A 14127-nucleotide genomic window follows, 5' to 3' on the forward strand; every position below is an offset into this window, starting at 1 on the left:
GGTGGCCCAAGTAAACCACAGTTCCCTGCCCTATCTGGCATTTGGATGCCTTGATAGAGAGGCCTGCAGATTGCAGAGCCTTCAAAACCTTCTTCAGGTGGACCAGGTGATCCTGCCAGGTGGAGCTAAAGACAGCAATATCATCAAGATAAGCTGTGCTAAAGGACTCCAAGCCAGCAAGGACTTGATTCACCAACCTTTGGAAGGTGGCAGGGGCATTCTTTAAACCAAAGGGCATAACAGTAAACTGATAATGCCCATCAGGTGTGGAGAATGCTGTTTTCTCTTTTGCTCCAGGTGCCATTTTTATTTGCCAGTACCCTGCTGTCAAGTCAAAGGTACTTAAGAATTTGGCAGCACCTAATTTATCTATGAGCTCATCAGCTCTTGGAATTGGATGAGCATCTGTCTTGGTGACAGAATTGAGCCCTCTGTAGTCCACACAAAACCTCATCTCTTTCTTTCCATCTTTGGTGTGAGGTTTGGGGACTAAGACCACTGGGCTAGCCCAGGGGCTGTCAGAGCGCTCAATTACTCCCAATTCCAGCATCTTGTGGACTTCCACCTTGATGCTTTCCTTAACATGGTCAGATTGTCTAAAGATTTTGTTCTTGACAGGCATGCTGTCTCCTGTGTCCACATCATGGGTACACAGGGGTGTCTGACCAGGGGTTAAGGAGAAGAGTTCAGGAAACTGTTGTAGGACTCTCCTACAATCAGCTTGCTGTTGGCCAGAGAGGGTGTCTGAGTAGATCACTCCATCTACTGTGCCATCTTTTGGGTCTGATGACAGAAGATCAGGGAGAGGTTCACTCTCTGCCTCCTGATCCTCATCTGTTACCATCAACAGATTGACATCAGCCCTGTCGTGGAAGAGCTTAAGGCGGTTTACATGGATCACCCTCTTGGGGCTCCTGCTTGTGCCCAGGTCCACCAGGTAGGTGACCTGACTCTTCCTTTCTAGTACTGGGTAAGGGCCACTCCATTTGTCCTGGAGTGCCCTGGGAGCCACAGGCTCCAGAACCCAGACTTTCTGCCCTGGTTGGAACTCAACCAGTGCAGCCTTTTGGTCATACCAAAACTTCTGGAGCTGTTGGCTGGCCTCAAGGTTTTTGGTTGCCTTTTCCATGTACTCTGCCATTCTAGAGCGAAGGCCAAGTACATAGTCCACTATGTCCTGTTTAGGCTCATGGAGAGGTCTCTCCCAGCCTTCTTTAACAAGGGCAAGTGGTCCCCTTACAGGATGACCAAACAGAAGTTCAAAGGGTGAGAATCCTACTCCCTTCTGTGGCACCTCTCTGTAAGCGAAAAGCAGACATGGCAAGAGGACATCCCATCTCCTTTTGAGCTTTTCTGGGAGCCCCATGATCATGCCTTTTAATGTCTTGTTGAATCTCTCAACCAAGCCATTAGTTTGTGGATGGTATGGTGTAGTGAATTTATAAGTCACTCCACACTCATTCCACATGTGCTTTAGGTATGCTGACATGAAGTTGGTACCTCTGTCAGACACCACCTCCTTAGGGAAACCCACTCTGGTAAAGATACCAATGAGGGCCTTGGCTACTGCAGGGGCAGTAGTCGACCTAAGGGGAATAGCTTCAGGATACCTGGTAGCATGATCCACTACTACCAGGATATACATATTTCCTGAGGCTGTGGGAGGTTCCAGTGGACCAACTATGTCCACACCCACTCTTTCAAAGGGAACCCCCACCACTGGAAGTGGAATGAGGGGGGCCTTTGGATGCCCACCTGTCTTACCACTGGCTTGACAGGTGGGGCAGGAGAGGCAAAACTCCTTAACCATGTTGGACATATTGGGCCAGTAGAAGTGGTTGACTAACCTCTCCCACGTCTTGGTTTGTCCCAAATGTCCAGCAAGGGGAATGTCATGGGCCAATGTTAGGATGAACTCTCTGAACAGCTGAGGCACTACCACTCTCCTAGTGGCACCAGGTTTGGGGTCTCTGGCCTCAGTGTACAGGAGTCCATCTTCCCAATAGACCCTATGCGTTCCATTTTTCTTGCCTTTGGACTCTTCAGCAGCTTGCTGCCTAAGGCCTTCAAGAGAGGGACAGGTTTCTTGTCCCTTACACAGCTCCTCCCTTGAGGGTCCCCCTGGGCCTAAGAGCTCAACCTGGTAAGGTTCAAGCTCCAAAGGCTCAGTTCCCTCAGAGGGCAGAACTTCTTCCTGAGAAGAGAGGTTCCCTTTCTTTTGCTGTGTTGCAGTTGGTTTCCCAACTGACTTTCCTGTTCTCTTGGTAGGCTGGGCCATTCTTCCAGACTCCAGCTCTACTTGTTCACCCTGTGCCTTACACTGTGCTCTTGTTTTCACACACACCAGTTCAGGGATACCCAGCATTGCTGCATGGGTTTTTAGTTCTACCTCAGCCCATGCTGAGGACTCCAGGTCATTTCCAAGCAGACAGTCCACTGGGATATTTGAGGAGACCACCACCTGTTTCAGGCCATTGACCCCTCCCCATTCTAAAGTAACCATTGCCATGGGATGTACTTTTCTCTGATTGTCAGCGTTGGTGACTGTGTAAGTTTTTCCAGTCAGGTATTGGCCAGGGGAAACCAGTTTCTCTGTCACCATGGTGACACTGGCACCTGTATCCCTCAGGCCCTCTATTCTAGTCCCATTAATTAAGAGTTGCTGTCTGTATTTTTGCATGTTAGGCGGCCAGACAGCTAGTGTGGCTAAATCCACCCCACCCTCAGAAACTAGAGTAGCTTCAGTGTGGACCCTGATTTGCTCTGGGCACACTGTTGATCCCACTTGGAGACTAGCCATACCAGTGTTACCTGGATGGGAGTTTGGAGTGGAATCTTTCTTGGGACAGGCCTTGTCTCCAGTTTGGTGTCCATGCTGTTTACAGCTATGACACCAGGCCTTTTTGGGATCAAAGTTTTTACCCTTGTACCCATTGTTTTGTGAAGAGGCTCTGGGCCCACCCTCCTGTGCAGGTTTTTGGGGGCCTGTAGAAGACTCTTTACTATTTTTAGTTTTGGTTGTCTCATCACCCTTCCCCTGGGGATTCTTTGTGACCCCTTTCTTTTGGTCACCCCCTGTTGAAGTCTTGGACACCCTTGTCTTGACCCAATGGTCCGCCTTCTTTCCCAATTCTTGGGGAGAAATTGGTCCTAGGTCTACCAGATGCTGATGCAGTTTATCATTGAAACAATTACTTAACAGGTGTTCTTTCACAAATAAATTGTACAGCCCATCATAATTACTTACACCACTGCCTTGAATCCAACCATCTAGTGTTTTCACTGAGTAGTCAACAAAGTCAACCCAGGTCTGGCTCGAGGATTTTTGAGCCCCCCTGAACCTAATCCTGTACTCCTCAGTGGAGAATCCAAAGCCCTCAATCAGGGTACCCTTCATGAGGTCATAAGATTCTGCATCTTGTCCAGAGAGTGTGAGGAGTCTATCCCTACACTTTCCTGTGAACATTTCCCAAAGGAGAGCACCCCAGTGAGATCTGTTCACTTTTCTGGTTACACAAGCCCTCTCAAAAGCTGTGAACCATTTGGTGATGTCATCACCATCTTCATATTTAGTTACAATCCCTTTAGGGATTTTCAACATGTCAGGAGAATCTCTGACCCTATTTATATTGCTGCCACCATTGATGGGTCCTAGGCCCATCTCTTGTCTTTCCCTCTCTATGGCTAGGATCTGTCTTTCCAAAGCCAATCTTTTGGCCATCCTGGCTAACTGGATGTCCTCTTCACTGGGGCTATCCTCAGTGATTTCAGAGGTGTTGGTCTCTCCTGTGAGGGAACCAGCATCTCTGACTATTATTTTTGGAGTCAGGGTTTGAGGGACCCTGTTCTCCCTAGATAGGACTGGTAGGGGGGAATTTTCCTCCAAGTCACTATCCTCTTCCTCTGAGTTGCCACCCTCAGAGGGGTTGGCCTTTTCAAACTCTGCCAAAAGCTCCTGGAGCTGTATTTTGGTAGGTTTGGGGCCCATTGTTATTTTCTTTAGTTTACAGAGTGACCTTAGCTCCCTCATCTTAAGATGGAGGTAAGGTGTGGTGTCGAGTTCCACCACAGTCACATCTGTGCTAGACATTTTGCTTCTAAAAGTTGGAATACTTTTTAGGAATCTACAACTGGTTCTAGAATCTAATTCAAACTTTTACAAACTTTTAAACTCTAAAAGAAATGCTAAACAGGATCTAACACAAGGCCCTAGCAGGTCTTTTAAGAATTTAGAAAACTTTTTCAAATTGCAAAAATCAATTTCTAATGACAATTTTGGAATTTGTCGTGTGATCAGGTATTGGCTGAGTAGTCCAGCAAATGCAAAGTCTTGTACCCCACCGCTGATCCACCAATGTAGGAAGTTGGCTCTGTATGTGCTATTTCAAAGTAAGGAATAGCATGCACAGAGTCCAAGGGTTCCCCTTAGAGGTAAGATAGTGGCAAAAAGAGATAATACTAATGCTCTATTTTGTGGTAGTGTGGTCGAGCAGTAGGCTTATCCAAGGAGTAGTGTTAAGCATTTGTTGTACATACACCTAGACAATAAATGAGGTACACACACTCAGAGACAAATCCAGCCAATAGGTTTTGTTATAGAAAAATATCTTTTCTTAGTTTATTTTAAGAACCACAGGTTCAAATTCTACATGTAATATCTCATTCAAAAGGTATTGCAGGTAAGTACTTTAGGAACTTTAAAGCATAAAAATTGCATGTATACTTTACAAGTTATTGACAAATAGCTGTTTTAAAAGTGGACACTTAGTGCAATTTTCACAGTTCCTGGGGGAGGTAAGTTTTTGTTAGTTTTACCAGGTAAGTAAGACACTTACAGGGTTCAGTTCTTGGTCCAAGGTAGCCCACCGTTGGGGGTTCAGAGCAACCCCAAAGTCACCACACCAGCAGCTCAGGGCCGGTCAGGTGCAGAGTTCAAAGTGGTGCCCAAAACACATAGGCTAGAATGGAGAGAAGGGGGTGCCCCGGTTCCGGTCTGCTTGCAGGTAAGTACCCGCGTCTTCGGAGGGCAGACCAGGGGGGTTTTGTAGGGCACCGGGGGGGACACAAGTCCACACAGAAATTTCACCCTCAGCAGCGCGGGGGCGGCCGGGTGCAGTGTAGGAACAGGCGTCGGGTTCGCAATGTTAGTCTATGAGAGATCTCGGGATCTCTTCAGCGCTGCAGGCAGGCAAGGGGGGGATTCCTCGGGGAAACCTCCACTTGGGCAAGGGAGAGGGACTCCTGGGGGCCACTTCTCCAGTGAAAGTCCGGTCCTTCAGGTCCTGGGGGCTGCGGGTGCAGGGTCTCTCCCAGGCGTCGGGACTTTAGGTTCAAAGAGTCGCGGTCAGGGGAAGCCTCGGGATTCCCTCTGCAGGCGGCGCTGTGGGGGCTCAGGGGGGACAGGTTTTGGTACTCACAGTATCAGAGTAGTCCTGGGGTCCCTCCTGAGGTGTTGGATCGTCACCAGCCGAGTCGGGGTCGCCGGGTGCAGTGTTGCAAGTCTCACGCTTCTTGCGGGGAGCTTGCAGGGTTCTTTAAAGCTGCTGGAAACAAAGTTGCAGCTTTTCTTGGAGCAGGTCCGCTGTCCTCGGGAGTTTCTTGTCTTTTCGAAGCAGGGGCAGTCCTCAGAGGATGTCGAGGTCGCTGGTCCCTTTGGAAGGCGTCGCTGGAGCAGGATCTTTGGAAGGCAGGAGACAGGCCGGTGAGTTTCTGGAGCCAAGGCAGTTGTCGTCTTCTGGTCTTCCTCTGCAGGGGTTTTCAGCTAGGCAGTCCTTCTTCTTGTAGTTGCAGGAATCTAATTTTCTAGGGTTCAGGGTAGCCCTTAAATACTAAATTTAAGGGCGTGTTTTAGGTCTGGGGGGTTAGTAGCCAATGGCTACTAGCCCTGAGGGTGGGTACACTCTCTTTGTGCCTCCTCCCAAGGGGAGGGGGTCACAATCCTAACCCTATTGGGGGAATCCTCCATCTGCAAGATGGAGGATTTCTAAAAGTTAGAGTCACCTCAGCTCAGGACACCTTAGGGGCTGTCCTGACTGGCCAGTGACTCCTCCTTGTTATTCTCATTATTTTCTCCGGCCTTGCCGCCAAAAGTGGGGCCTGGCCGGAGGGGGCGGGCAACTCCACTAGCTGGAGTGTCCTGCTGGGTTGGCACAAAGGAGGTGAGCCTTTGAGGCTCACCGCCAGGTGTGACAATTCCTGCCTGGGAGAGGTGTTAGCATCTCCACCCAGTGCAGGCTTTGTTACTGGCCTCAGAGTGACAAAGGCACTCTCCCCATGGGGCCAGCAACATGTCTCGGTTTGTGGCAGGCTGCTAAAACTAGTCAGCCTACACAGATAGTCGGTTAAGTTTCAGGGGGCACCTCTAAGGTGCCCTCTGTGGTGTATTTTACAATAAAATGTACACTGGCATCAGTGTGCATTTATTGTGCTGAGAAGTTTGATACCAAACTTCCCAGTTTTCAGTGTAGCCATTATGGTGCTGTGGAGTTCGTGTTTGACAGACTCCCAGACCATATACTCTTATGGCTACCCTGCACTTACAATGTCTAAGGTTTTGTTTAGACACTGTAGGGGTACCATGCTCATGCACTGGTACCCTCACCTATGGTATAGTGCACCCTGCCTTAGGGCTGTAAGGCCTGCTAGAGGGGTGTCTTACCTATACTGCATAGGCAGTGAGAGGCTGGCATGGCACCCTGAGGGGAGTGCCATGTCGACTTACTCGTTTTGTCTTCACTAGCACACACAAGCTGGCAAGCAGGGTGTCTGTGCTGAGTGAGAGGTCTCCAGGGTGGCATAAGACATGCTGCAGCCCTTAGAGACCTTCCTTAGCATCAGGGCCCTTGGTACTAGAAGTACCAGTTACAAGGGACTTATCTGGATGCCAGGGTCTGCCAATTGTGGATACAAAAGTACAGGTTAGGGAAAGAACACTGGTGCTGGGGCCTGGTTAGCAGGCCTCAGCACACTTTCAATTGTAAACATAGCATCAGCAAAGGCAAAAAGTCAGGGGGCAACCATGCCAAGGAGGCATTTCCTTACAAATGTGCAATTCAATTTCAAATTGACTCAATTCATTTGAGGAATAGAGAGGCTTTGTTACTTACTTCAAGAGTAATACGAACTGACTACCAAGAACTTGAAGCTAAGTATTATGGCTCTCTGTTCCATGCAGTAATATGAATTTGCACTGCTCACTGTTATTTAGGACAAGATACATGAGCACTGTGGACTCCTATATAGGTATCCTTTTGAGAATCATAATACCTCGTTACACATGATGTTTACTTCATATAGTGCAGTAGATAGACTTGGACCAAGTGTGTGTATATTTTTCCTCTTTGGGTCCTATTACGCTGCAGTTAATGAATGTCATAAATTATCAGGTATTGTTGCATATATGTATGCTTTGGACTTTTTTATATTTCATTTAAATACCCAAGCAATAACCCACTTGTTTTATGGTACATCTCCTTTTATTCATTTTTCCACCCCTTTATTGGATCGTGTCTCCTCCACTTTTCATTACAGATCAAATGTATTCTCCTTCTCCCGTGGAACGCCTCATTTCCATCCTGTTTCCTCAAAGAGCTTCTCAAGCAGTGACGGTCAGCCCTCAGTGTGCATTGCGCTAGAGTCACTGTACCTCTGTAAGGGCCACATGTATCAAACAATTTTGTATTCACAAACAGTTCGAATCGCAAAATTCAGCTGCTTGCGAATGCAAAAATGCCTTTCAAGATGTATGAAAGGCATTCACAATGCAATTTCAAGGAATCACTAAAATAGCGATTCCCTAAAATTGCGACTCCATTTAGAGAATCGCAAATTGTGATTCTCTAAACAGGAAATCACAAATAGGGAATTCCTATTTGCGATTTCCAAAGCACATGTAGCAGGCATTTCCTAAATGAGAATTGGGCATTTAGGAAATGCAATTACCACCAAATCCAAGTTGGTGGTAAGCATGTGCCATTTTAAAAAATGTATTATAAATGTGTGTGCTTCACATGTCCACAAATATTATTTTGGGGTGCATCACCCTGAGGTTTGCATTACCTAATTTGCGAATTCCTAACAGGAATTTGCAAATTTGGAAATGCAAAACCATTCACACCTACAGGCCTATAGGGATGAATGGAGTCCAATTCCCTAATTGCGATTCAGTAATAGCGATTGCGACTTTTAAGAAATCGCTCTTACCGAATTGCAAATTTCATGCATCCCATTCTGCATTTCTTAAATAGCGATGTCTTAAAATTTGCTATTTAAGGAACGCAGACAGGAAGCTTGATACATCTGGCCCTAAGGGCCAGGTGTAAGAAGCATTTTTCTAGTCTCAAAGGGGCCGATTCACAGAATCGGCCCATTTGCGACTAGAAAAATGCTTTTTGGGATGTACAAAGCCCAAACTGCGATTCAGTAACTTGTTACCAAATCGCAGTTTGGGTTTTGCGGTTCGGTATTAGGAAGGGACGTTTCAAGGGCATCCCTTCCCAATAACGAATCTAAATGGTATATATGATTGTTTTGTGACTGCGAATGTGGTTGCAAAACAATCTCAGTTAGCACCAATTTCAAATTGGTGCTAACCCATTCGCAAAAGGGAAGGGGTCCCCTTGGCACTTTTTCTACTGTTATTCTAAAATTGATTATACTTCAATGTTGTATTAACTCATGTTAGCATGTTGTCAGTTCTGGTAGGCACAATGTCCACCACTTTCTAAACGGTGACACTTTCTAAGTGCAATTTCTCTTGGGTTAGGCCTTAAATCATGAATACATATATCACCAAATGCTGTTGTCTGGTCTACTAAAAGCATTGCTAAAATGTGTGTTCCTACAGTCCCTCCTCTGACTGCAAACTATGCCATCACAAAAGGACACCTTCTCATTTCAGTGAGACAATTCAAAAGTTGCTGTCTTGTATCTCATACACCTTGATCTATTTAAACTCTCACTTCTCCTCAGGTTCTTAAAATAAGCACTCCTCATTTTCTCCATTTCAGTCCCTTCCCTCCTGTGCTGATTCTTAGCTCTTTTCTCATTCCATAGTCGGTATAATTTGTAAAATCCAAGTGCAACTAAGGCACTCAAAGTCACAAGTCTCAAGATCATTCTCACTATTCCGTTTCTCAAGTTTCCAAATCACTTTCCAATGGCCAAAAACCCATTTCCAACTGATTCCCACACAGTGGTGGCTGACAACTGTTTCATGTCATTTTTTCAAGTCAGGGATGTTAGAGATAAACTCCCTTATCTCTTTACTATTTTCTGGTATATATGTGCAACAATGTTGTGCATGTAAAAGTTTACAAACTCAGCCTTCCTTCACCAGCAAAGTGTCTATTGCAAGACGATTTTGCGAAACCACTGATCTTATAGCAAGCATCTCTGTATCCATCAATAACATGACACCTGCTGTATCAGTAGATAACTTATCTACTATAGTTGATAACTTCCTAATCTTGATATCATTCAAGATCACTCCAACTGATGGAATAATGGCACCAAATATATCTCCTGTAATCATTGTGGCACTTGCTCCTCTCTTAACTCTGGAATTCGGTTTCTCTTTCCACACAGGGTTGTCAACATTTTCCACGTAATAAATCTTTGGAAAAACTACTCCAGGTAACATGTACCATACCAACTCGGCAGCTTAAAATGGACATTTCTTCCACAAATGAAATAAACACCTGGTATTGTAGGGTCTTGTCCATTCAGCTTAAACGTCCAAACACTTTTATAAAAGATTCCTGTCTACATTCACTAGTACCTATAAAATGTGTATCTGTCTTTGAATAAGGATTATATATACAAAGCTTAGCTACATGTTGCCAATCTAAAGCTAAATACCCTTGTGTCCTCCTACCAATCTTGTGACACTATTCCCTTTTCTATCTGTGTTTTCATTGTTTTTCTCCTGTCATCTACTTTTCCAATGAACATCCCACCATATCAGTATTAGTAGCTTTAGCTATACTATTCAAATCCTGATTTACAGGCACAAAAGAAAACACAACTTCACAATTTGAATAGAAAGATTGAAAATACTCATGCTGATAGAAAAACATTAGTAATAGACTGCAAGATATTCCATAAATTAGGGGCAATTTGTGATAAATAATCTCTTATTGAACTGATGAAGGAATCTGTGTGCAAACATATCAGTCACGCACCTTCATAGTATCAATGTACTAATACAATAATACACAGTGGATGTCAAATCTCCCTGTGAACTATCAGTGTGTAACAATCTCTGATCCTCATGCTCAGGATCTCGTTCTGCCACTGTAACTCCTAACCCTGGTATAACTATAGTCTCAATCTCATCTTTCCCATGCAAACTCAATCCAACTCACTCACAAACACCCATTCTATTGCTAATCATACACACACATATTTACATTTACTCCTTTTACCTTGATCAGATTTCATAGTTTGTCTAGACTCAGACCACATTATAAAATTCAAAATTCAAAGATGCAAAAAATCTAAAATATAAAGCAGCTTTCAATTATTTATGGACTTGTTTCTTCTTTTTCTTTTCTTTTTTTTTCTTTTAAATGAGCAAAGCAAAAATCAAATATCAGTCTTCTTAGCTTGTTCCACTTATTTACACCGTTTTTAAGCTTTTAAAAAGAGTTTGTCAAATGTCTGTAACAATAAACCATCTGAAACTCACATATGAGTACTTCCAGCAAATATTGTCTCTGTTCATCAAGCTGCAGTGGAATTTCAAAGTTCAGACGCAAAACAATTACAGTCTCCATAATATTCAGCTGAAGTTGAATTGTTAGCACAAAAGGCAGCAAACTCCCTCTCCCATTCATCAGAGATGAAATAAGTCCATTCAGGAGCAGAGTTTCTACAACTTGGCACTCTTTTCCTCTTTGATATCCTTGCTGCAAAAACTTCGCTATCACTTTGATCAGATTCTTCAGTCGCTTCAGCTTCAGCTATGGTAGAAAGCACATTTGTTACCAGGTTTAAACTTTTCTTCGGCAACTGGTCTCCTCTTACAGTTCTTGTTTTAGGTACAACTGGGTTTCAACATTCACTGAACTATCAGGAGTCAACTCCTGCACCTTCGACTGCTTTTTACACACTTAGATTTTCACTAGTCTGTGAAAGTTCTGCAACATCCACTTGACCAGTCTTCGCAGTTTAGCTAACCTGGACCCCTCTACTCACTGATTTGGAACTTTGCGTGTGTGGCTTGCATGTACCCAGTTTCGAAGACCAGCACACTTCACAGCTGTTGTAGTCACAAGAACAACTTGATATGGCTCTTTCCAACGTCGCTCTAAGCACAACTTTCTCACATGCATTTTCACTAATATCCAGTTTCCTGGACTTAGGTCATGACACTGCTCTTGTGCTGGCTGAACAGTTACTTCTTCAGCCTGGCAAGACAAAGAAAGAACCAGAGCAGCTAGTCCTTCCCAATAATCCAGCACTAAGTGATCTGTAATGTTCACAGGCGCATTTGCAGACACAGCTGGCAATTTCATAGCTCAGCACATAAGGATTTCATGTAGGGACAAGCCTGTCTTTCTGTCGGGTGTGCTACTTATGCTCGTTAGACAAAAGGCAATGCATCCAGCCATTTCAACTTTGTGAATGCACACACTTTTGCCAGTCAAGACTTCAAAGTTCTATTCATCTGCTCGACCAATCCAGATGCTTCTGGTCTGTAACTGCAGTGCAAACTTTGCTCAATTTGTAATGCCACACAAAATAATTGTATGGTCTTGTTATTAAAATGAGATCCTTGGTCTGATTCTAAAGAAGCCGGAAAAACAAATTGAGGGATTATTTCTTGCAAAAGCAGCTTTGCAACTATGCGATTATCATTCCTGCGTGCTGAGTAAGCCTCAATCCAATGTGAAAATACACACATGATCACCAATACATATCTCAATCCATTGCACACAGGCATCTCAATTAAATTAAGTTTCATTCTGTTGAAAGGACCGCCTGATCTTCTAATATGACTCAGGTTAACTACAGTGCGTTTCCCTAGATTCATCTGTTGACACGTTACACATCTGTGACTCACTGCTTGAACAACTCTGGGGTTGTACCAAGTTTGTCTGAATGTTCTCATCATGGCATCCCTACCTATGTGAGCTGGTGCATGGTAAAATCTTGCCAACGGGGACAACAAACTGTTTGGCATTATTGCTTTCCCTTTGTTTGAAACCAAAACGTCATCCTCATCTCTCTGAACACAACCTGCTTTACTCCAATCTCTTCGTTCTTTCTCTGGTGCATCCTCTGGTAACCCTTTAACTTCCTCCCAGGTGTCAGCTGCTGTTATAAAGAAGTCTTGACTTGTCTAATCAATGCTACTACCATAGCTCCATTCCTCAGTAAAGGATGTGCCATGAAGAGCACAATAACGTGCCACTTGGTTAGCATAGGTATTGCCTAACGAGATGTAATCACTTGATTTAATATGTGCAGTACATTTGACAACAGCAATTTTCAACGGTAACTGTAATGCTTTCTATAACTGGTATACTTTATCACTGTTTCAGATAGGTGATCCAGAAGAGGCCATGAAGCCTCTCTGGGACAATAACTGTCCGAAATCACGAACAACACCAAAACCATACTACCTATCCGTAAAACAGTCACTTGAATCTTTTCAGAAACACAGCATGTTCTAGTAAGAACAACCAATTTGGCTACTTAGGCAGAAAAAACTCCTTGAATCCATGAAGCTTCGATCACATCTGAGACTGCAAATTGTATAACCAGATCTCAGATTTCCATTGGTATCTCTTAAACAGGAGCCATCAACAAACATAATACAATCCTTTTAATCAAGTAGGGTATCTTGAATATTGGGTCTTGATTTGGTGCATAGTTCAGACGCATCGAGATAGTCATGCTATAAATCTTCTTCACAATCTGATACATTTCCAACAAGACTTGCTAAATTCAATACGTTACACCGTTTGATGTTAACATTTGTCGACCCAAGGATGGATTTTTCGTATCAGGTCAGATGTGTATTGGTCAAATGTTGGGTCTTAGTACCGGTCAAAAGAAGTTCCACCAAATGGGAAACATAAACATTCAGGGGGTGGCCCATGACAACGCTTTTGCACTGCAAAATGCTGACACTAGCCACGACTACAGATTTTAAACAGCCCGGCAATGCTGCGGCTATGGGATCCAATGTCGCAGAAAAGTAAGCCACAGGCTTGTTTGCAATTCCATTAAACTGCATCAAAATAGAAAGTGCACAACCATCTCTTTCACAACAAAACAAAAAAAAACATTTGTTGTAATCTGGCATTCCTAGAGCTGAGCTTTTAAATAGGCTTGCATTCAGCTCACAGAAGGCACGCATGCATTCGTCATCAAATGGCACTGGATCAGCTAAGTCTTTATGAGTGAGTCTCAGTAAAGACTTAGACAAAAGGGAACAATTTGGAATCCACTGGTGACAGTAGCCAACAATTTCCAAAAACATTCTGACATCTCTCTGTGTTACTGGTAGATTAATTTACATTATCATTGAAATTCTCTCTTGGGACACCTACCTTGCACCTTTCTCAATGTGGTGACCTAAGTATTTCACTTCTTTCTGCAAAAATGTAACTTTTTTGGGACACTTTAGGAGCATTGTCTCCTATGAAGTTCAACAGCGCAATTCATTGTTCCTCCCCTACAGGCTTCATGCGTGTTTGATGCAACCATCAAATAATCAATGTACTGGACCAAAACTGAATGAAAAGGCATTTTCAGTGATTCTAAATTCTTTTTCAAAATCTGATTAAAAGTCAATGGTGACTCTGTATACCCCTGTGGATTACGACACCATGAATAAATATAGCTCCCACATTTAAATGAGAATAAATATTGACTATCCTCATGCAAGGGAATAGAGAAAAATGCTTGACACAAATCAATAACTGCAAACTATTCAGTTTCACATGGGATCTAAAACAAAATCACTGCAGAATTAGGTACTACTGGACAACATGGGACTACAATTTCTTTCACCTTTCTCAAATCCTGGACTATGCAGTATTTTCCATTGGGCTTCCATGGTCCCAAAATAGGGGAGTTACAAGGACTTCCCATAACTTCCTTCAGAGCACCTTGCTC

The sequence above is a fragment of the Pleurodeles waltl genome, chromosome 8, assembly GCF_031143425.1.
Source record: "Pleurodeles waltl isolate 20211129_DDA chromosome 8, aPleWal1.hap1.20221129, whole genome shotgun sequence".
Classification (NCBI taxonomy): domain Eukaryota; kingdom Metazoa; phylum Chordata; class Amphibia; order Caudata; family Salamandridae; genus Pleurodeles; species Pleurodeles waltl.